Genomic DNA, 24,639 nt, shown 5'->3' on the forward strand with positions numbered 1-24,639 from the left:
TGTAAGTTGTTGTTCAGATATAAAACACAAAATACTAAAAAATACATGCATCTACAACTGTTCGTTCACTTCATATGACGACAATTTATCAGTGATTTGTTATAACAAGAAAACCACTTGAAGTAAAACTGTATCTTAGGATGCCTGGTATGGGCATTAACTAATGAAGCAGAGAATAAAAGTTCAACCTTCTTAGGTCATCTTCAGATTCAAAGATTGTTCTCTGCTTTTATACTAAAAAATGCCAGTGCCCATACCAGATGTCTTGAGACACAATTTATCAACGAGTTTGATTCTTTTATTCAGCCATCATGGCCAGGTGCATTAAGGCATCTGAGTCATGATCTGAGGGTTACGGATTTGAATCCCCGTCACATCAAACATGCTCGCCCTTTCAGCTGTGGGGGTATTATAATGTGATGATCAATCCCACTATTTGTTGGTTAAAGAGTAGCTCAAGAGTTGGCAGTGAGTGGTGATGATTAGCTGCCATACCTCTCGTCTTACACTACTAAATTAGGAACGGCTAGTGCAGATTGTCCTCGTGTAGCTTAGCGCGAAATTAAAAAACAAACAATCAGCCATCATGACAATTTAATAAAATTCAATTTTTTTTATTTGTTTTTGAAGAAAAGAACTCATATAGAGAAAAGAAATGAACCATTACCCTGTGCATGTATAGAACACTTCTTGAAATATAACCATTGCAGACTGAAGATCAAACCTCACTGCTGTATAATATCAATATTCTCTTGATCTTTATGATTCTTTGTGTGTGAATGATGAAGCTTAATATCCATGGTGATACATATAGATCTAACTAAGTACTTTGTGGTTAATCTACAAGTATATAAAATGTATGTATATGTGTGTGTTTTAATTACATTTCCAATTTAGAACCCAATCAGGTTTCTCTGCTATAAAATAAAACCTTTGTAAATTAATACACGTTTTTATTTCTTTATTAATTTAAGGCCATGAAATTAGAATTTTTAGATTTTTATAGAAAGCAATTATTCAGAATTTTTTACTATTACAAGTTTTCAAAACATTTATTTTACTTCAAATTGTAAATTTAAAGTCACATTACATTTTCATGAGAAATGTTCTTGTTAAGAACAGCGGACAACATTCGTATTCTCTGTGGCACAGCCAGTGGTCACGTTCATCTGCTTCTGTGGAAAACCATTGTGGAATAATACCAGGAGAAAAAACCCTCATTTGTTAGGCACTGCATGACTTCAGATATACATATAAATTAATTTGATTTCAGTAATCTTGTGATAAATTATTTATGTGATACTAGATTAAATATTGTGATATAAAAATATTTTTTGTAAATTATCTGTATTTTACATTAGAACAGATAAAACTGTATAAAACCTTCAATAATTTCATTTGATGATGATGTACATTTTGTTTTTGTTTTAAACCACATTTTAATCACTTGTAGATTGTTCTTTGGACTCGGCTTCTTAGTTGAGAATTCTCTTGAGTAAAATTTTGGAAATTTCATGACGCATTAAATAATATAATTAATTAAAGTTATGTGATTTTCATTTTTAATCCAAAAATTATTCAGTAAGTTTAACCAAAGTACCCTAAGACTTGGTTAGGTATTTACACTGTGTGAACGAGCAAACTTAATGTATTGGTTTGTGCATATTATATCGACTTGACAGTTACTATGGGTTTAAAATCTAATAAAGGGACTATTAGACAACCAGGGACACTCAGAAACTTCTGTTTCTCTTCACCGAAATAGCAAAATTAAAAGTTATTTTAACGTGAATTCAAAAAGTGTACCAGAGTGAATAAAACTTAAGATAGCATACAAAGTTTGAATTACGGGGTATGAACATTAAGCTTCCAGATTATTGCTAAGTATGCATGGTATCTATGGGCTTTACATCTGCTCTGTGGTAGAGCCCCAGTCACGTGCATCTAACTCCTAAATTTGTATGGTGATCTCAACACTGTCAGCAGCCTGGTTGCCTTTACCTTCCTTCCATATCTTTTAGGCTTTTGATAATTTTGACCAGTTAACAGTGGTTTCTCTGGATAGTTGGATTTTCGTTCTTCAGATGCAAGTAAAAGCCTCAAATAAAACTAGATGAGCAGTTGGCTTCATGATGTTGGTTTGAAATGAGGTGTTTTAGACTTTTTAATCTGACAACCGATGAACTAATAACAAGCAGCAGATACAGACGGCAGAGACCTGCATCAGTAGGTCAGTGCTCCCAGTTCTAGAGAAGACATAACGCTAGCCCCAGAGTTTATTTCATCACATTTACAGATTACAATTTTTCATAAATTCAGTTTCATGGTGATAAACTTTACACAAAAACAGAACTTACAATATGCTCATAATATCTTCATTAACATCAACTCAACAAATCATGTGCATTTGGCATACTAACTGACCCATGTGCAAGATACTGTAGGCCTTATATATTTATATACATATTATTCAGGTGGATGTGCTTTAATTGATTTTGATTGGTGGAGCATCTGAATGTGAATTTAACCAATGGTAGGCATAAGTTTCTCATTTTTAGGGTCACTAAAGTCTTTGTTTAACTAACATGTTATTTTGTTGATACAACAAGAGCCCGTTATTTTTCTTGTTTACCAAACGTTGTCTGAGTAGATTATTCTATTTTTGTCGCAGTCTTTTTTGTGTCCAGTTTACGTAATATGTTCAACCATGGCTAATATCTCCATTTTCATTATCCTTGTAGTGTCCTTGTATTCTTGTCAAAAGTTGTCTTCCCATTTCTCAATATAGTGATGTTGTGATCTTGTGTGTTAACTCTTCTATAAAATTGGCATAAATTGTGGTCAGAATACAAAACTGGATGGTATCTGTTGTCCAAAAGATATAAAATTATACGACATGCATAGGAGAGGTACAGTTAGTTGCATGGTTCAGAGATCGTATGTGTATGTTTATGAAGTTACATCCAATATTTTCTGGTTTGCACGGGTACCAAAAATAAGTCAAGAAACTTGACTAATGCAGAAATCTTTAATGGGTGTCTAAATTTGAAGTGCCCTTTGAGTTCGAAATCCAATGGCCCTATCCTGTATTCGCAACAGTTAAAATAGAATATTACCAGTTTTATGGCATTTTGTGAAAACAGATAAAACATATATGTATGTGACAAGAAATTTTCGTAAACACGTTACCAAAAATTATTATTTGTCCAACAAAGCTTTTATCCGATAGTTAACCTATCAGCTTTAGAGCTTTTAACCCTATAATCTGTGTAAGATATCTGTGGTAGATACAGCACAGATAGCCAGAAGTTAGTTCCTTTTTCAGTAGTTGAAAACAAGATGGAGTTAAACGCTAGTTTTTTGTTTATTTGATTGTCTTAGCCAAAATGATTCTGAATTGGTTTTTATATATGCTGCTAATTAGCAGTCATTGTTCTCCAAACGTCTCCCACCAATAAAATAACTTTTCAATGCTCTCGACTCGTAATATGAAGGTTATAGGTTCGAACTCCATCCCCGAAGCATGCTCGCCCCTTATTGCTGTTGGAAGGTTATTATGTCATGATCAATCCCACTATTCGTTGGCAAAAGAGTAGCCCAAGAGTTGGCGGTGGGTAGTGATGACTAGCTGCCTTCCCTCCAGTCTTACACTGCTAAATTAGGAAAAGCTACAGCAAAATTAAAAACAAACATACAATTGTAACTTTGCAAGAAATTATAAGTTCGAAATTGAATGATCACCAAGTAGTTTATATTAATTTTTGGAAGGGAACAGTGCTGATTGAAACGAGCGTGGCGGAATGTTTTTTGTAGTGATTTCTGGGTTAGCAAAATCAATACTTTTTTGTGGTAAAGATAAACACATAAAAGCATTCTTTCATTAACTTGACAGCTTTGTGAGAAACAAACAGTCCAATGAAAACGTTTTATCGAAGAAAAGAATTGGAATTCTCAACCTGAACTCCTATCTTTTGAGCATGTGGGTAAAACGGGCAGGTTGAAAAAAGTCCTTTTGAGTTCACGTACTAGTAGCTGTTTTTAATTTGATTTACTAACCAAAAACCTAGTAGAATCAGCCAGTACAGTGGATTTTTCAGGTTTTTGGAACCAAACCCCAGAATAAACATTTACTTTTATATCTTATTCAAGGCTGATAAAACAGGTAAAGTAGTACTGGTCTCGAGCCTTCGATTCACCGTCCAGCGCTTAAATTATTATGTTAACAAAACGTCGAAGAGATAATTTGTCCAAAAATAAATCAATTTATATAATTTTTTTGTATCACCCAGTCTTCACAAGAGAGGCAAGTGATGTTTGTAGGATCGAAGTAAATGCGAAAAGAAACCGTTTTGGGGAAAAATATTCGAGTTTATTGGAAATAAAAAAAGTATACAGTATATCGTTCGTATAGTTTAGAACTTTAAAGAATGGTAAAGACAGCTACTTTTAAATGTAATGCTAAACAATTTATATAATAAAACGGTTAAAACCTTTCGTTTATTGATAAGAAAAAATAAAACATTGCCTAAGGCTACAAATACGCAACTTCATTTCGATACATGATATAAACATTTAATACAATAAGAAAGTTGAATCTTTTACTTTCTCCAGGAAGTAATAAAAGGATGAAGTAACACGTTACGTCTTTACTTATAAATGGTGAACAAATTTATTCTGTCAATTGCTGAGATGATCTGATCTTCGGGAAATTGTGGATATTTGTTAATAATTGACTGAACCACTTCGAACTTTGATGAAAGCTGCTTGTATTGAATTTTCTGTTTGGCTCCTTCTGAGAGCTCGAACTTATTTTTTATACCGCAGAGTTGGAGCCCAGAAAAGCTGATAAAATATAAATTTTCTAAAATTGGAGAGTTTACTCCGGCAACGGTCTATACTTTATCCATGTCTTCTTCAAAGTAAGAAAGATCCCGAGGTTCAAGATCAAAAATAAAATAATCACACCAACCGTCTTTATTACGCCGATTCTTGGGTATAGGAATGTCTAAAGTTTTATGAACTCGTATTATTAAATTTCCTTGACGAACAAACTTAAATTTGAGAAATGACATGCTATAAACTGGTGATTCTTCTTTGAAATCTAACGGGATTGCTTTGAACGTTGGGAAGGCGTTGAAATCCACAAGATGTTTAGTGCCACGTGATGACAAGTTTCAAACAATTGTAGTAATATGATTGTTTGGAAAATCAATTCCAGATGCAATATGATATACGTCAAACCCCAAAGCTTGAAGCAAATATTTCACAAAGACATTGAGAATGTAACACGTTCCTCCTTGTTTAGCCATCATGGCTTCTTTAATTTCAGCCCATGTTGGTATGTGACGATGATCCGGTTCCAGTGAAAGCAAAGATATATTTTGAAAAGGAATTACTTGGTGGATCGTCTGTATAAGATGATCTTCGAACGTTCTGCGATCTGTTGCCAATTTTCTCTGGTATCTCAAGAACTTTAGATACAAAATACAAAGCTTCTTCTTTGGTCAACCTGAATTCCATCGCCAAGAAATCTCTTCTATTTATTCGAATAATCGACCTTAAAAACATAGAATAATTTAATTTCAATTTTAATAAAATCAGTGAAACATAAAATACAAAGTAAAATTAGTGTAAGTTAACCGACTGAAAGAAGGAACTACTACAGTCCATGCCATTTCTTTCGTAATCCGATGGTCGCAGGTTCAAATCCCCGTCACACAAACACGCTCGCCCTTTCAGCTATAAAGACATTATAATATCATAGTCAATCCCACTATTCGTTGGTAAAAATAGTAGCCCAAGAGTTGGCGGTGGGTGGTAATGATTAACTGCCTTCCCTCTACTCTTACTCTGCTAAATTAAGGAAGTCTAGCACAGATAGCCCTCGAGTAGCTATGCGCAATGCCCGCCGCTAGTACAGCGGTACGTCTCGGGATTTACAACGCTAAAATCAGGGGTTCGATTCCCATCGGTGGGCTGAGAGGATATCTCTTAGCGTCTGCCGATTCAAGAGTGGTGTTTCTACTCGCCGTTGGAGCGGGTAGCGTGCACCGATCGAGAAAAATTCGTTGGTAAAGAGTAGCCCAAGAGTTGGCGGTGGGTGGTGATGACTAGCTGCCTTCCCTCTAGTCTTGCACTGCTAAATTAGGGACGGCTAGCACAGATAGCCCTCGAGTAGCTTTGTGCGAAATTCCCAAACAAACAAACAAAAGCTATGCGCAAAATTCAAAACAAACCAAACCTTTACTAATTCGTCTTGAATAAATTAACAAGTAATCCTGCTTAAGGCTAATTTGAATATCTAATCTCGAAAAATTAAGGCTTTTTTCATGTTTATAAAGGTGAGGAAATTTGGCATGCGTTGTCTTAAATTCGCACATTAATTTTGAAACAATTTATTATTAAAAAATACGAACAGACAAGAGTCTGACCTTTTATTAATGTGTGTTCGTTGCAGTATTATTCTAGTAACCAACCTATGAGAGTTTTCAAACTAACAAATATTATTTTTGCAATAAAAAATCAATGTTTGTTTTGAATTTCGCGCCAAGCTACACAAGGTATATCTGCGCTAGCCATCCCTAATTTAGCAGTGTAAGACTAAAAGGAAGCCAGCTAGTCATCACCACCCACCGCCAACTCTTAGGCTACTCTTTTGCAAACGAATAGTGAGACTGACCGTAACTTTATAATGCCCCAAGCCTGAAAGAACGAGCATGTTTGGTGTGACGAGGATTCGAACCCGCGACCCTCGGATCACGAATCGAGTGCCTTAATTACCTGGACGTGCTGGGTCGAAAAATCAAAGTTCTGTTCAAAATTGCACAAATACAAGCGTCAGTCTAACGTTTTGGATTTAGTAAACAGATGAGTTTAAAAGATTTTAACCAAACTCGTTTTCTGGATAAAACTAACCTAATGTGACAAATATATACACTGCTGGCCACAATCTCAAGGCCAATGAACATAAAGACAAAATACGCACTTTGCGTTGTTAGACTACCACTTATTTGAGTAGAGCTTCGAAAGATAAAAATAAGAAAAGGGAAAATAATTTTTTTTCGCATTTAATAGGGAAAATGCGAACACTATGAACTTATCTTTATAAATTGCCTTTATACAGTGGAGCGCCATTAAGCCGCGGACCAGTAAACCGCGAAATCGCTTAAGCCGCTGTAGCAAGTCTTGTGAGCGATGATTATCGCGGCTCACCGCTTATTTAAGAACGTGTAAAAACGCGGCTTATGAATTTAATCCTGGCTTTAAACTTCAAGGGGATATTTAAAAAGGATTTGCTTTAATTCGGGAAATAAATAAAATATATTACAATAGTAATCGACCGTTAATCTACCTTATCCGCTCTTTATGTCAGCTTTATGGAGGTCGCCATTGTTACCGAATCACATTTCTCCATACATTAAAGTTAATCCGTGAAAAAAGTGATCAATAATTAAAGTACTATTTTTAATTCGATAATCCGATCACGCAATGGTCCGGATGAGGCTCCTCGGCGGAGCTGTTGGCGACTTCGGCTTTTCAATCACAAAGGTTTAAGCTGCAGATCACTTAAGCCACGGTTAAGCAGGTTGACCCTCCAAAATACGCGGCTTAACGGCGCTTCACTGTATATCGGGCACCATAATCTTTTCAGTGCTTAGGGCCTATAAAGGTCTTAATCCGGTCATGATGATTATGTATTTCGGGACGAGTTCTTGCTGTTTTCTCCGGTAATACCTTGGCCTCGTTCATGAATAATATTAATCATGACCAACTTCACTCCTTCACCCAAAAAGAGCTAAATTCAATAACCTTCCACGAAAGGGGACGAATAGGAACCACAACGTTCCTGAACACCCTAGCTGGAGAGAGAATTCTTCTGATTTCTCTCTCTCTAAACTAAACCCCTGCCACGTTAGTTTGCGTTTCCGTTTTGCGATGTTTATGCATGTATATATAATTAAATCACTTTCATCACTCCGCTGTCGTGCACAAAGTTTCATAACGGGCTATCTGCGTTATACCCACTGCGATTATCGAAATCCAATTTTCAGTGTTATAAGCCCTCAGACCTGCCACCGTAATTTTGTCAATACCATTGACTTCGTAGAAAGTTACTAACCAGATTGAACGATTTTTAAGACGTTAAAATTTAATAAACGTAGTTAAAAATTTGAATTGTTTCATCAACTTTGCAATCTTTGTGGTTTTCCACATGTGATGCATTTGCCACAACTATCCATCACAAATTACTCCTTTTATGGTCCCCGGTACCTAATCCTCCGTCTTGGGCACTCAATTCCTTCAGCCAAGATTGGTCCCACGATTGCTCATTCATGTTTATCCTTCTATTCGATTACTTAGTTGAGCGATCTCTTCCATCTATACCAATCTTTTCGAGTCTTTTAAACTCCTCCCTATTGGCCAGCTCAATTGTGGTTTGTACGATTACCCCAACTGCAGCTTTTCTCACCAGCACTTTTTCCCTTGTCTTCCTCCATTCTTCATCACCCTTGGTCACTGGTTCTACCTTTCGCCGTTGATGTCATTTATCTTCACACCTGGCTTTTATTCAGTCTTTGATGAAGAGGTCAGTTTTCTGTTAGTGAGTTGCTCTCCTTTTGGCTCATTCCCTGCATCTTTCTTCAATGTATCAGCACAAGTGGAAAGTGTTCCACATTTGGTCGGAGATTCCGATTCCCCACTGTCTGACCTACTGTGTCTGAATTTCTCACATGCTTTTCAACCAAAAGTCTTTACAGTCTGTTTGATCTAAGGTTATCGAGCTGCTTTATTCTATACCATTTGTTTTTTGCTACTCCATCGACTTTTTTCTTCCCAGTGTCCTTATTATGTTAATATATCCCCCTCATGACCTAGTCTTCCAGACTTCATGGATTTCCATTCCCTTACATTTGATCCTACTTCGTTGTGCTTCATGTTTCACCATTACTTTAAAAATATTTTTTTCTCGTCTTAGCCTGTGGGCATTGAAGATTTGAGTTGTTTACCATTGATTAGTCACCACACCTATCTTCTTTTTGGGGATAATTTCTTCCTCCCAAAGATCTCAGTGGGTAAGTCCTCGTGTTTGCTGTTTCTCATCTCTACCCTTATCCTGATCCATATATACTTTATGTCTTATTGCTATATAAATTCTTTAGTGGGATACCCTCCTGTGGTGAGTAGAGCCTAACCAGATATTCCTCAATCAGAAATCCGTACTGTACAGCCACGTTGACTCACTTTAACTTCTATGGCTTCGCAATCATCATCCTTGAGAGGGATGTTTCACAAGATTGCTTCTAGTTGATAAACCTCGCGATGTAATCACTTCATAAATTTGTCGATTCTACGCACATTTCATCGATGCGAAAGAGTATACCTGATCAGAAATAATGCAGCCTCCCTTATCAGATCTTTGGATCTAGCTCTCTCATTTTCAGGGATATCCTTCAGATGATTTTAGGTGATATTTTCATTTCCTTGTACTGATCCCTCCACATAAATAAAGTGAGATTCTAGTTAATCATATGAGAGGAAGGAAGTATCGTATCGGAAGTTATAATTTTTCTTTACATAAAATACATTTTCAACAGGTACTCTCCCCTTTCACACTTCTCACCCTTCCTCTCCCTATTCCTCCCGTACTTACGTCTTCTATCAGACTTTGAAGTGATGGTTCGATTGACGTTTATAGAGAAAGTCACATGATTATTTCACACTTTTAATGATGGAGATTTGGTATGCATGAGAGAAATGTTGGAATAATTTGATTCCAATAGAAAGAAACAAAAGACGTGTGTCATGTCTGAAGAAAAATTCTACATACAGAGGGCAGAACTAGACGAGAATTGCTAAACTTGTTGTTGTTGTTTTGAATTAAGCACAAAGCTACACAATGGGCTATCTATGCTCTGCCCACCACGGATATCGAAACCCGGTTTTTAGCGTTGAAAGTCCGCAGACATACCGCTGAGCCACTGGGGGCCTGCTAAACTTGTTAGCAGATGTAAGCTCCTATCGCAAATACATTTTCAGCGTACAAAAATTATAAGACTAATTCAGTATTTTTATTTCTACTGCAAACCAAGGTTTTATTTGGCATCTTTAGTTTTAAATGGAAAGATATTACGATTCAAGTTATTTAAATCGATTCCTTTAATTTGAATAATAACAACAACAGAAAAAAGAGAGTTATTTTCTTAATCTTTCAACCCCATCCATTCAAATTTATCACAAACCCATTCACCTAATATGGTAACCATTCACTTCGTTATATTTGGATCCATTTAAATCTGTATTCGGTGGAGTATATCGTAATTAAGGATCTGATTAAATGTTAGATAACAAGTTTATGAATGTTATTTATTGTTGTTAAATGATCTTACGAGATTACTTTGAATATTATTATATTCTGAATTATGTATTAAACAAATGGAAAATCAGAGGATGAATAAAAGCCTTGAGGAAATGCCTACATATGATTCTTATGTTAAATGTTCGCGTAAACATAAATTATGGACTTGTAAATTCCCATATATTTGAAAGTTTTTGTTATGAGTTACAGTAGTTTATACACATTGTATGAAAAGGGAGTGAGGTATAAAAACAGACGTTGGTGTCTCTACGATTTCGGATTGTTGAAAATGAAAATCCGAACAGGAAATTACGACACTAATGCTGGTAATGACAAACTTAACATGACAAGTAAACTAAATAACTAAGCATACTTGTTATATTTATGCTGCCGTAAAATACTTTTACAAACGTTATTTCAAACCAAAACATAAGATTGATATTTATAAACGTGGACTTAAACAGTCAAGTCAGAGGCCTTAACTAGGCTTTAAAACTGAGGATTAGGGGTAGAGGAAGCAACTAGTCTTGGGTATCCTCCGATAAATTGCTACTCTTAATCGAATAACGAGATTAAGTGGGACATTTGTAACGTTCTCAACAGCTGAAAATGCTGAGTGTGTTGAGCAGCAAGTCCTGGCTCAAACACTTGAATGACAAGAGCACTTGATGAACTATGTGTCATCTCTCATGAAATAAATGTTTCTGTTATTAAATTTTATTATTTAGTTTGGGGGTTTACCTCGAGAAATAAAGATGCTTTGTCAACTACGGTCATGCACAATACACATAACGTCGTTTCAGCGTCAGGCTTAATGTTGTTAAATATATAACCTGTATACGTGATTAAGACTTCTAATAGTGAATTATAAAACAAATGGTTAGAATGAAAAGTAAATGGCCTGGTAGTTAAATCACTGAACACGTAATCTGAGGGTCGCGGGTTTGAATCCCCATCACACCAATCATGCTTGCTCTTTCCGCCGTGAGGGGTTACAATGTGACGATCAATCACGCTATTCGTTAGTAAAAGAGTAGTCCAATAGTTGGCCTTTTTTCTAGTATTACAATACTAAATTAGGGACGGCTAGCGAAGATACCCGTTGTGTAGCTTTGCCCGAAATTCAAACCAAACTTTTATAAGGCTCTTAAATAATTTTACTAAAAATGCACATTCACCATATAAATGGCACACGTTATAGAAAATAAAAATATAATTACCAATGTATCACTTAACGAAGAACTCGTATCCTAAAAACGAAGAGAAAATAAGACTATCCTGACAATATACTGACACAGAGATTGGGCTATCTGCCCAAAACTGGTATCAAAATGTTTTAAGCATTCAAACTTACTGTTGAGTCACTCTTTGTGTATAAGAAGGGAGCAGTTTCGAATAATATAAAATGAATATGTTATACACATAATATTATAGTGTTACTTCTTACCCCTAATAAGTGCTGGATAGGATAAGGATTAAGTTGCTTACAAATAAAGTATTTAAGATAGTTAAATTTGGTTGTGTCGAATTACCTGAAAGAACGTGAATTCTGTTTTCGTCATCAGAATTGTGGATTTTTACAAAAGAAACTGCAACGTCAAACTTAACACATATCACATAGTAAGCTGACATGAGAGAATTCTATCTCTTGTCATTAATCATAAAGCTATAAAAAATAGGTTAGTAGCATTAGTATTACCTATTATTAAAACATCTATGTTAATTTAGCCTAGTTTTGTTAAGGAATATTCAATCATTATAAAAACTAACCGATTATCCGTGGCCCAGTGCTCACTTGGGGTACCAGCAGTTGGTAGGGATGACAGTGTATGGTGGCTACGAGTGATATGTAGCCTTGTAGAGCAATCTATATTGAATTACCCTAAAAAACAAGCCAATTACTCCGTAAACATCAAATCTGCATGTGACCTCTTCAACTTCATTTGTTCCACGAACTTGCAGCAAATTCAGCTTCTCATTTTTTTCTGTTCATTCGAATGTACAAAAACCGCTGTGTTACTTGGGGGCGTTCCATTATTAACAACAAGCACTACTGAGATACATATAAGTACTGGAAAAAAAGGGTTTTGCAGGCAAAGTTAAAACTGCTGTTAAATGTACAGTATTGTACACTTACCTCGACCTGTAATTTTCACCCAGAAATTTCTTTGTTTAAAAGAAGAGCTATGTAGTAAATGACGAGTTTCCCTCACTACGATTTGTTTAGTGATTATCAAATATGTGTCAAGGGTCTTAATATAACGTAATGACTGAAAACTCTCTTTATTTTTGAGAGAGGACGACTAAAAGGATGTCACAAGAGTTGTTGACGTGTTACATTGATAAAGTTGCTACGTGATATACCAGTGAAGTGCAAGTGAGGTCAAGCCCTTCTCTTATGCTCCAAGAATACCGTTATTTCTCAGTCTTAAAACCTTTTCCATAACTACTAAAAAAATTAAAGGCAAACAGGGACTCGTAGATCTTACAGTAAAAACGCAATTTGTTATGTGGTATTAAGTGTTAATGCGCAAGAATTCACCGATTAGTTTCAGATTTTTGAAGTGTTTATAAGGTCAACTGAATAGTAATAATAGAATTTTACTTGCTTTTCAGAATCCAGAAATCTCCTTCCTGCTAAACATACCGGACTTTTAATTAAGCAGTCCAAGGCTCGAGCTGTTGTGTGTGGCAGAGAGTTACAACCCTAACATTTAGTTTCATTCTTCGGTTGAAAGTAGACGTTCGTATGTCACGTACTGCTGACTAGTTGTTTCCTTCCTGTGAGTATTGTGAAATTAGGGACACCTTTGACTGAATCTTGGAGCTTCAAAGTTGCCCATTTAGCCCACGTATTGCGCGAGGTATATTGTTTAGACTGAAAACATCAAACTTAATACGAGCTTTTTTGTTTTAGGTTTTGAGCCTGTTTTTCATAACTGAAAATTACATCGCTCGGAAAAGTCGAATGCAATGAAGAGTTGTCTTTGGAATATCAAAAGAAAAATCGTTTTGTCGTCAGGTTCCTTTCATTCTTGTGAATTACTCATTACCATTTCTGATAACTGATGCGAGTTTTGACTCCAACACAACTTTGTACCGTGTAGAGGTGGTTAAATAACCCCTGAAAAACAGAAATAGTAGTGTATTTCCCTGCCTGGTTTCTAAAGACGCTAAGTTTTTGTGATGATGAGTTAATGAGACATTGAACATCAAGACATTTCCCTAGTTGAGTATGCTACTGTTTCTTTAACAGTTCGAATCTCTAGAGAATTGCTCGTTACGAACACTTAGAAAAAACTTCGACAAAGAATAACATGGACTGCTAATTAAGGAAAGTCATTAATAACCTTTGTGAAGTTTGTTACGTATTATCATTCATTTTGCACTATCCTCTCTCCCAATATACTATATTATGTAATACGATTTCAAATAGTCTGAACTGTAATTTCGAATTAATTTGTTTTTCAATTTCGCGCAAAGCTGCTCGAGGGTTATCTGCGCTAGCCGTCCCTAATTTAGCAATGTAAAACTAGAGTGAAGGCAGCTAGTCATCACCACCCACCGAAAACTCTTGGGATACTCTTTTACCAACAAATAGCGGGATTGACCAAACATGCTCGCCCTTTCAGCCGTGAAAGAGCTAAAATCTACAGTCAATCCTCAAATTCGTTGGTAAAAGAGTTGCCCTATATTTGATGGTGAGTGGTGATAATTAGCTGTTTTCTCTTTAGTCCTTCACTGTTAAATTAGAGAAGGCTAGCGCAGATAGCCCTCAGATAGCTTGCGTGAAATTAAATAAACAAAGAAGACAAACGTTTACAAGTTTTTAAAAAACTAGATATTTTCTTCTGTTGTTCCATGAACCAAGAAACTGAATCATTAACATCATTAGCAAGAACATTAGAAAACATGTTATCTCTAACTTGTTTACCTGACCAACGTGATGAATTTAACAAGTTCAAGTCATTAGCAGGATGTTGTTTCTGACTTGTTTACATGACCAATGTGATGGATTTAACAAGTTCTAGTCACTAGCACGAACGTTAGACTAGATGTTGTTTTAAATTATTTTTGTTTGTAATTAAGCACAAATCTACACAATTGGCTGTCTGTGCTCTGCCAACCACGGGTGCCACTTAGGAGCAAAACTTAGTAAAAAAGCTGGCTGTGATTACTGAATGTAGTTGAACTGTAAGAAAAATAGTAATTGCATTAGACGTAAGTTTCTTTGAAAGGTCTATAAACGTAAACAAAGTTTAGTTTGAAAGAGCATCTTTGTTTGGACAAGTAATATTTGTCAATCTGCCATCATCTGTCGTTATCTTTGTCTGTTATCAAGATTATTTCATTTTTCAATAAGTTATTACCTGAGAAAAGGCCTTATATGTTTGTTTTTAGGGAAATGCTACGTACAAGCCTATTTGCTTTCTGTCCACCTCAGGGAATTGAACCCAGGATTTTAGCGTTGTTAGTCCATAAAATTACCACTGATAGACCTGAGGTGGAAATGACAAAAGTAAACACTTCCTGAAACGTATTTCAACACGGGTAACATTTCATTCTCTGACTGGAAAATCGTATTATAAATTAAAAATTAATCACAAATATTTGGCTCACAAAATAATTGTTTAAATTATTTTTATTACAATGACAAGAACCCTTACTAGAGGCGTTTTAGAAGAAAAACTTTAATTAGACATGCCTCTTTGAAATAATGGAATTCCACCTTAATAATATTAATGGGAATGTGTAAAAATAGATCATCCCCAACGTTTTGTTTAGACATACAATATAATTAATAAATAAAGACAATACTTCACTTTGTTATTTATGTCGTCATAGCTTCTCCTTGTTTATGTTCAATTTTCACTTTTCCCTTTTGAAAATAAGATTTCAATAGAGAATAAACACCAAATTCGGTAGATAATTGTAAGTAATGTATTAACACATATGTCACTTGTTATTTTCAAAGAGCAAAACTGTACCAAAGCTGTCCCACAGTCTAGGGATTTATACACAGCTAATAGCCCAATGTGGCTTTGCTTTGAAACAAACACCATAGCTTATCTACATTCTGAAGACCGAGGGGAATCGAACCTAAAATATTAATGTTGAATGTCCTCCACTTTACTGCAGACCAACCGAGGGACAAGAGTGTTTATGTCTCACAAAAGTATAAAATATTCAAACAAATTAATTTTGAACACAAACTTAACGAGCTTCTTATCTTTCTGTTTACAAAATACTCCATGTTTTCATAAAAAACGTAAATACTGCTTAACGAGGATTCAAATCAATCGAAGTTATACCTTAATTTTTTTACATATAAATTGCATAGTTCTTGTAACACAATTACTGGTCACTATTAATCATTATTACTATATGATATAGATTTTTTTTATCAATGCTAATGCAAAGGAGATTTTGAAGAATTAAAGATGAATGGACCTCTTAGACGCATACGTTAAACACGTAACGTAAACTTCGATAAGGTAAAACCTTCCTTCTAGTTCGAGATACTTTACGAGGAAATCGTTGAAACAAACAACGTGAATAAGGAATAAGTGTGATGATGAGAAACCCACTTGAAGTAATAATATATCTCAAGACGTGGGTGTTAAAACTTTTATTAAAATAAAGTACACAACAACGTTTTGACCTTCTTAGGTCATCTTTATGACCCATACCAGCCGTCTTGAGATACATAGTAACACCTGTTGAATAACATGATAACCGCATTCAGTGTTATGTGGCTAGGTGTTTAAGGCACTCAACTCGTAATCTGAGGATCGCGGGTTCGAATACCCCTCCTAACAAACATGCTGGCCCTTTTAGCTGTTGGAGCGTTATAAAGTGCGGTCAATCCCACTATTCGTTGGTAAAAGAGTAGCCCAAGAGTTGGCAGTGTGTGTTGATAACTAGCTTCCTTCCCTCTTGTCTTACACTACTAAATTAGGGACAGCAAGCTTTGCACGAAATTCAAAACAAATAATACTATATAAAATTTTGATGTAAATGTAGATCTTAACGAAACCAGATTTCAGTAATATGAGCTTTGTGGCGGGGGTGGAGGTTCTCCTCCTGGGACAACACCTTAGTCTTTTATCCCCGAATGTTCACCTAGACGTCTGAAACATCTCGTAGGAAACAAAGGTCCAGACGTTGTTCCACACTCATTAAATATAATGGAACCCAAATCCTTACAGATCCATTAAAGTCGTTTACAACTAGCACGAAAATGAAACTGTTCACCTTTCTGCTCAATTATAAAGTATGAAACTGAGTGAAAACACTAATATTATTTCACCATAACGTACGAACACTCACCAATTCCAATATTAAGTGAGTTTAGTATCAAGCAAAATGGCGACGATCATTCTTTAGAACGTTCACTTTTTCAGAGGGCCCCGGCATGGCCAGGTGGGTTAAGGCGTTTAACTCGTAATCTGAGTGTCACAAATTCGAATCTTGTCGCACCAAACATGTTCGCTCTATTAGCCGTGGGGGCGTATGATGTAATAGTCAATCTCTCTATTCGTTGGTAAAAAAGAATCCCAAGAGTTGACTGTGGGTGGTGATGACTAGCTGCCTTCCCTCTAGTCTTCGCTGCTAAATTAGGGATGGCTAGCGCAAATAGATCTCGTGTAGCTTTGTGAAAAATTCAAAACAAACAAACAAACAAACAAACTTTTTTGGGGGATAGGGAGTCACCTAGGGTTCCTGGATTTAGCTATTCCCCGTATCAACTTTGAACTATAATCAAAATCAGGTTAAATTTAATAATTTACAACATTTTGACGATTCTAAGCTACATTTCTTGGGTAAAGAGTGCGTGACTTAGTGTCAATCCGTTTAATAATGTTAGTTTTAAGTAATTTACGACACATTGACATCCATCACATATTTTGATATTACTAATCTACCAATCTGGTGTACCTTTATGTTAATTTCTTGTCATATTTGTCTCCTGGTTGGGCACCAACATTGAGTTATTTGCTGTGTCCACCGTGAGTGTCGATTTTAGCGCAGCACAATAACATGGATTCAATAAATATTGATATAGTTTGATCTAGAACACAATAAATGTTCTCTTGTAAATTTGTGCTTGAACATTTAATAACTATAAGTTTTAACTTGTGACTTTCATTGTTCTCTTCAAGGTCGAAGCTTTTGTTTACTGGTGAATATAATTAGGAAGGAAATTTCATTTTCTTAACAGCTCTAACCAATTTTATAATCTCTGTAATTTAAAGTAAAAGTTGCCAGTTCAGTAATTTTCTAACACATTATTTGAATATATAGCATAGCATTTTACTGATCCACTGGTTTAGTTGTTGTTCACACAACAGGCCATCTTTGCTCTGCCCACCAGGGGTATCGAAATCCAATTTTTAGCGTCGAAATTTAAGCCGCCAAACAAATAAACTTAGCGCAGCTTTCTTTCAGAAGTTTCACTTTGTTAATTCGTTTGTGTAAGAAAACAATGTTAAAGAAATTTGTGACTGGTCAACTGTACACAAACACCCGTCATAGTGTAAAGTGTTTGTTTCTTTGGAGCTACGCTCTAACATTAACTTGTCATCTCTTTACCAAATATGCAATAAACCAAAAAGCCATAAATAGCGCGCTCGGTAATTTTGCAATTATTGTGATATAAAACGGTGCTCGATCAATTTTTGTGGACTCCGATGGAGTACTATTTATAAGTCTTGTCACCTACCAGTTTGACCTTATACAGGGTGTTCGGAAAGTGCAGATTTGAAAGCAGCGATAACAACATTCACTCACTTTATTTCAAGCTCGCAACTGATAGTGGTGTTTAGAAACAAAATAAGAAGGATCCAGTCTTGTACTGACGCCAACGAGAGTCACTTTCAACATTTTTTATAATTGTCATTCACATTTACTTCCTGTATTCTGTATTGAATCATGTCTGTTAATAAATATATAAGTGCATAGTGACTTTCCGAACACCCTGTATAAAATGAAAGTGTTGGATTACAGGTCAGGGTCGTGTTTTTTTAATTCTCGAGAACATATGTATATGCACAGCAAGCAAGTAACACATTACACGACCAAAATGCAAAATGCGAGTTCAATATTATTGCAACAACCACGGAAGATAACACATACAGTCACGTGAAAAAATTAGGGCACCTTATGAAAGCCTGTGTCTTTTTGAAACAATTTTGGATAAATGGATATTTCATCTATATTGTAACAATATTGAGAGGTTAAAGTAGTATAACTAAACAATTAAAACTGAAGAAAAGACTTTTCAAGATCTTCTGTAAAATGTAATTCCACAAAAATTCGTATTCTAACTGAGGAAAAAAGTTAGGACACACCCACATTTATACCCACTTAAAATGGCTCAACTCACATACAGGTGTATCACACCAGTTGCACGTGATTAGAAGATTGTTACTCAGCATATTGAATGAGGCTTGCCATATTTAAACCTCAGACATTTTGTTTGGTGTGCTCCTAACTGTTGAAGTGAGAGTGAGCACCATGGTGAGAGCAAAAAAGCTGTCTGAGGCCTTCAGAAAGGAAATTGTAGCAGTTTATAAGTCTGGTAAGGGATTTAAAAAGATCCCAAAATATTTCGAAAATAAGTCATTCAACTGTCCGTCAACAAGTGGAGGGCTTTCATAATAACTGCCAAAATACTCAAGTCTGGTCTTCCAAGCAAGTTCACCCTGAGAGCAGACCGCAAGATGCTAAAAGAGGTCTCCAAAAAACCCTAAAATGTCATCATGGGACCTACAGGAGGCTCTGGCTACTGTTGATGTGAAAGTGCATCCCTCTACACTCAGAAAGAGACTGCACAAGTGTAACTTGAATGAGAAGTGCGCAAGGAGGAAACCTTTGCTCTCCAAGAGAAACATCAAGGCTGGACTTAAGTTTGCCAGAGAGAATGTAGACCAGGACTTCTGGAATAATGTTCTTTGGACAGATGAGTCCAAAATTAAATTATTTGGACACCAGAACAGAGAACATGTTTGGCGTGAACCAAATACAGCATTCCAGGAAAAGATCCTCATACCAGTTGTGAAGCATGGAGGTGGAAGTGTCATGGTTTTGGGCTGATTTGCTGCAGCAGGACCTGGACAGCTCACAATCATAGAATTCACCATGAATTCTACTGTGTATCAGAGGGTGCTTGAGGAACATGTGAGTCCATCTGTACGAAAATTAAAGCTGAAGCAGAACTGGACCCTGCAACACGACAATGACCCAAAACATACCAGTAAATCCACCATGGACTGGCTAAAAACTAAGAAATGGAGAGTCCTGAAATGGCCGAGTCAAAGCCCATATCTTAATCCCATTGAGATGCTGTGGGGTGACTTGAAACGGGCTTGAAACTTGAAAAATATGCATTTTTGTAGAATTACATTTACAGAAGATCTTTAAAAGTCTTTTCTTCAATTTTAATTGTTAAGTTATATTCCTATAATCTCTCAGTATTGTTAACATTTAGCTTAAATATCTATATGTCCAAAAATGTTTCAAAAATACACAGGATTTCATAGGGTGTCCTAACTTTTTTCACATGACTGTAAGTGTGGAATGATCACCTTAATGGTGTTGTTTTTCGTTGTTTTTCTAAAGATTTTCACATGAAGTTTGCCAGAAACGGTCTCACTTGTTTAACATTCTTAACTTCTTGTAGATTAAGTAAAGAATAGGAAACTCAAGCTCTGACTATAACATTTCAGTGAATTAAATGTATTATAAGTAAGCATACTGCTGTGCCAGTGAGGGAGATTTAATACGACATTATCAGAATTGTCACTATATATATGTATATGTATATATATATATATAGATAGATAGATAGACAGCAGAAGTTTGGTATCAAATACACTTTTGTGAAATCCTTAAATTATTGTGTATGTCATATTCAGGCAATTTCATTTTAATTTCCTTGCATTGCAATGTTCTCAGTCATTTGGTCTGGAATGGTCTGACAGTTGACATTTAGATTCACAATCTGCGGATCATAGGTGTGAATCCTTCCATCAAACGTGTTCGCCATTTCAGCCGTGGGAGCATTATAATATGAAGTTAATGTTGCATTTTCGTTGATTAACGAATGCCCCCCGCTAGTACAGCGGTATGTCTCCGGATTTACAACGCTAAAATCAGGGGTTCGATTCCCCTCGGTGGGCTGAGTAGATAGTCCTATGTGGCTTTGCTATAAGATTAACGAATAGCTGAAAAGTCGGAAGTGGAAGGTATCGTCGACCATCTGTCTTCCTTCTAGTTTATCGCTTAGAAATTAACTTTGTTTGTTTATTAGGAATTAAACACAACACAATGGTGTTTTTGCGCTGTACCCACCACAGGAATCGAATCCCGGTTTCTAGCGGTGTGAGCCCGCAGACAAACTGCTGTGCTACTGGGAGGCCGAAATTAGGGACGGCGATCGCAAGTAGCCCTCAAGTTGCTTTTCTCGAAATTAAACAAACAAATTTCAGTCGCTTGATAATTAAAACAAATAACTCAGATATGGTGACTAGAAAACAGATAGTTAAATGGCGGTAGGTTTAAAGTTTTCACTGAACTGAACATTAAATTCTTCAAACCCAACCCTTTGACTACTCAAAATCTTTTCCGCACCTTTAACTGTCTGATAATTACTGTTAACCTACCACGTTAGGGCCTGCGAAACGAAAAAGAAGTTTTGTTTTTAATTTTGCGCAAAGCTAAACGGGGCTATCGGTGCTAGTTGTCCCTAATTTTGCAGTGTAAGACTGGAGGGAAGGCAGCTAGTTATCACCACCCTCACCCGACTCTTGGACTACTCTTTTACAAACGAATAGTGGCATTGACTCTCACATTATAACGCCCCCATGGCTGAAAGGGCGAGCATGTTTGAAGCGACAGGGATTCGAACCCGTGACTCTCAGATTATAAGTCGAACACCGTAACCCATCTGGTGATGCTGGACCGTGGGAGAAGTTTAATTATTGTAGTTTTATCCTCTTATTCACTTTATTTTTTTTAGTTTACAAAATAGCATAATATAATATAATATCACTTTGTTCTTACGCTTTTATCAAAATCATATCTAGCCAGTTAAATCGGTTGTTAAATGTTGAGTTTTGAAATATTAAGTTTTCATTGTTTATTTCGCTTATTCAAATTGGTATAATTATTCGCGGTAAGTTTACAAACTTACAACCCTAAAATTAGGAGTTTGATCCCTCTCGGTGGACTCAGCAGGTAGCCTGATATGGCTTTGCTATAAGGAAAACACTCACACTCGACATAAATATATCACTTTATTAGCTGAACCGTGTGTCTCATTGAATTACCACTATATTAAAATATTGCGAATACGTTTAAATTATAAGCAATGTTCGATATAGTTTTTCTTTTGTTTACCGCATATCTTATAGATTTAATGGTCTTGTTATAGACCAATGTAATACGTTCGTACGTTTTATACATTATGCTTTATTATAAATAATAAATTTTCAAAACAATTGCACTGTATATTATCTCAGATTCAAAAATAAGACTCACCAATTTCGATCTTATAAGGAAAACAAAGCGAAAACAAACAACAAATTCATTTACTCAATAATTTTCCTCTATAGTGTATAAAAGCAATTCAAATGATACCGTGTATTATATTTATTGGCTATTACATGCGGTTTCGCGTATACTCGTACGACTATAACTATATAGGCGACCGTTTGTCAATTTTTACTTTTCACGAAGTGTTCACGTGACACTCGCTTTCAACAGTCGTTTATCACGCTGAACTTTTGATATTTGGGAATTGGTCGATTTACAAATGAATTCTCCATAGAACTGTATATTATTCTCCTGAGTTTGTATGTATATATATTTCTATAGTTTGAATAATATTTCTCTCCAACATTTAACAAGTTTCTTTACCCTTTACATATTATTTTTTCTTCTTCTCTGGTGTTTTCGTTATGACATGAAACAAGCTCTTTTTCTCGAATCTCTAAATATAAATTAGATTCGTTGCCTTAAGTTATTCCAGATGTAACTGGCCTATTGGTCTTTAAATGATTGTATGGTGGGGACCTTTATTGTATTTTTACTAAAATCTTTTTGGCTCAGCTATTTTTCACACCTTATTTCAGAGGTGTTTTTTGATCACAGCAAACTGGGCACGTTTGACTCTCTCTCTCTCTCAAACCTACACTTTTTTTTTTTTTTGCTTTATGAAAATAAATCGAACGTTGTTTAATCGTTAGCATACCGGAATAAGAGGTAAAGAGTTTACGTATATACGCAATTTTAGTGACGCTTAAGTCTCACTATTTTATCAAAGAAAAGTAGCCCAGCAGTTGGCGGTAGGTGGTGTTGACTAACTTGCCACCTTCCCTCTAATTTATCAGTCCAAAATTATAGACAGTTTTGCGCATATTTATAGCTCTTTATACAGCTACAGGCAGATATCCAAAACAATATAAAACTGTCAAATTACGTCAGTATAATTTTGATGTTTCAGTAAAGAAAAAAACAAAAGTTGTAAAAGACATGTAATGTGGTGTTAACTTAAACATATGAGCAAATAATAATTTAAAACTGTATTTAATTTTTACAAAAAGCCAGTAATGTAGCTTTTAAATAGTTCTGCGCAATATTTATTTCATTCGAACACAAGTCCTTTATTAATGCCTTGGAGACGTTATAATGTGACAGTCAATCCCACTATTCGTTGGTAAAAGAATAGCCCAAGAGTTGGTGGTGGGTGCTGAAGACTAGCTGCCTTCCCTCTTGTCTTACACTGCTAAATTAGGGACGGCTAGCGCAGATAGCCCTCGTGTAGCTTTGCGCGAAATTAAAAAACAAACGAAACAAACCTTTATTTATTTCATTAGGACATAAATCCTTTATTTTCTGCCTAAACAACCATTTACAACATCAGCATTAGATTCGATATATTAAAGAAGTAGATTTGGTCAATCATTCGAAATATTTAGGTTTTCATTCTCATTTGAAAATGATGCACTGTGCTTAGCAAAATCATTTAAATCTGTTAGAATTAATCAAATAATTTTATGCAGGACAATGATCTAGCCAACATTATGAAACATGGCGTTCTAGTCGGTTGAAAACTGAAATCAATAATAAGAAAGAATATTAATACTTTGTTCCCTCAGTGTAAGTTAACTTAATGTTTCTTGAATGATACTTCAACCATACGAGTACGAGTAAATCACAACCTTATGGACATCATTTTTCCCTCTGAAAAACTTTTAACGATCTTTCATAGCTACTTTTAACCAAATCATAGGGCTGATCAAAGTTATAAAATAATAGGTTATACTCTAATTAATATATATTAATTAAAGTGTAATTTTTCTATCTTATTTTCTGAAAACATACTTTTTATTTACCTGAAAAGAAAAGTAAAGACACAAAAATAAAACTACTTTTTTTTTTAACTTCAATCCATACATGAATTTGAACACTTACACAAAAAGACACAACATAGAATTTGTTCACTAGCACATACTGTTACTCAGTTTTTTAAGTTAGGTGTTAAATCTTTCCTATACAATACTTAAATAATAATTACATACACACAGAGGCTGAAGAAGTTTAATTTTTATTTTGTTTTTGTTTATTAAATATAACAACACTATAAATCTTACAATAACATAATTTGAAAAAAAACAGACAGCTGTCAGTTAGGTTTGCACTCAACTGAGCCAATTTTCTATCACAGTGAGCTTTAGAAAGCTCTATACAAGTCATAGTTATACACCAAGTTAATATTGTATCTCTGTTACTGTACACAAATACTAAAAATTTTGTTTACAAGGAAGGTTTTTAAACAAGTTTCCAAACATGAATTCAAATGTTATCAGTTTAAGGCTGTGACTTGAAATGTCAACTCTTTATATTTCATCAAATTTTCACACACTTTATTAGTAGGATAACATTATTTGTGAATATGGATGTCTGTCCATTGCATACAAATATATTTTCAATGTCTAATCAAAAAGTCACAGAAACTGTAAACCCTCAAAATGTATGAAAACAAAAAGATTTTCTATTTAAATGCCCAATTTACATTCCATTTTCATGAAAGTGTGATCCACAATTGTTTTTATCATTTTTTGGTAATACCTTTACCCAGTTTGTCTGTAATTCTTCCTTATTATCAAAATACAGAGTTTTCTTATTGCTACTTCCTTTGAATGAACTGTACCAATAACCTTTCATTGATGAGCCAATCATGAGTGTTAAACAAAGAAAGTACTTTTACTAATTGATGT

General features: G+C 35.3%; 1 protein-coding gene across 4 annotated transcripts in view; it reads left to right on the forward strand.

The window, feature by feature from the left end:
• The window catches only part of LOC143238277 (uncharacterized), a 341,463-nt gene that overhangs the window by 44,192 nt on the left and 272,632 nt on the right, over positions 1-24,639 (forward strand). The gene's annotated exons all lie outside the window — the stretch shown is intronic.

This window comes from Tachypleus tridentatus, chromosome 13 (genome assembly GCF_004210375.1).
Source record: "Tachypleus tridentatus isolate NWPU-2018 chromosome 13, ASM421037v1, whole genome shotgun sequence".
Classification (NCBI taxonomy): Eukaryota; Metazoa; Arthropoda; class Merostomata; order Xiphosura; family Limulidae; genus Tachypleus; species Tachypleus tridentatus.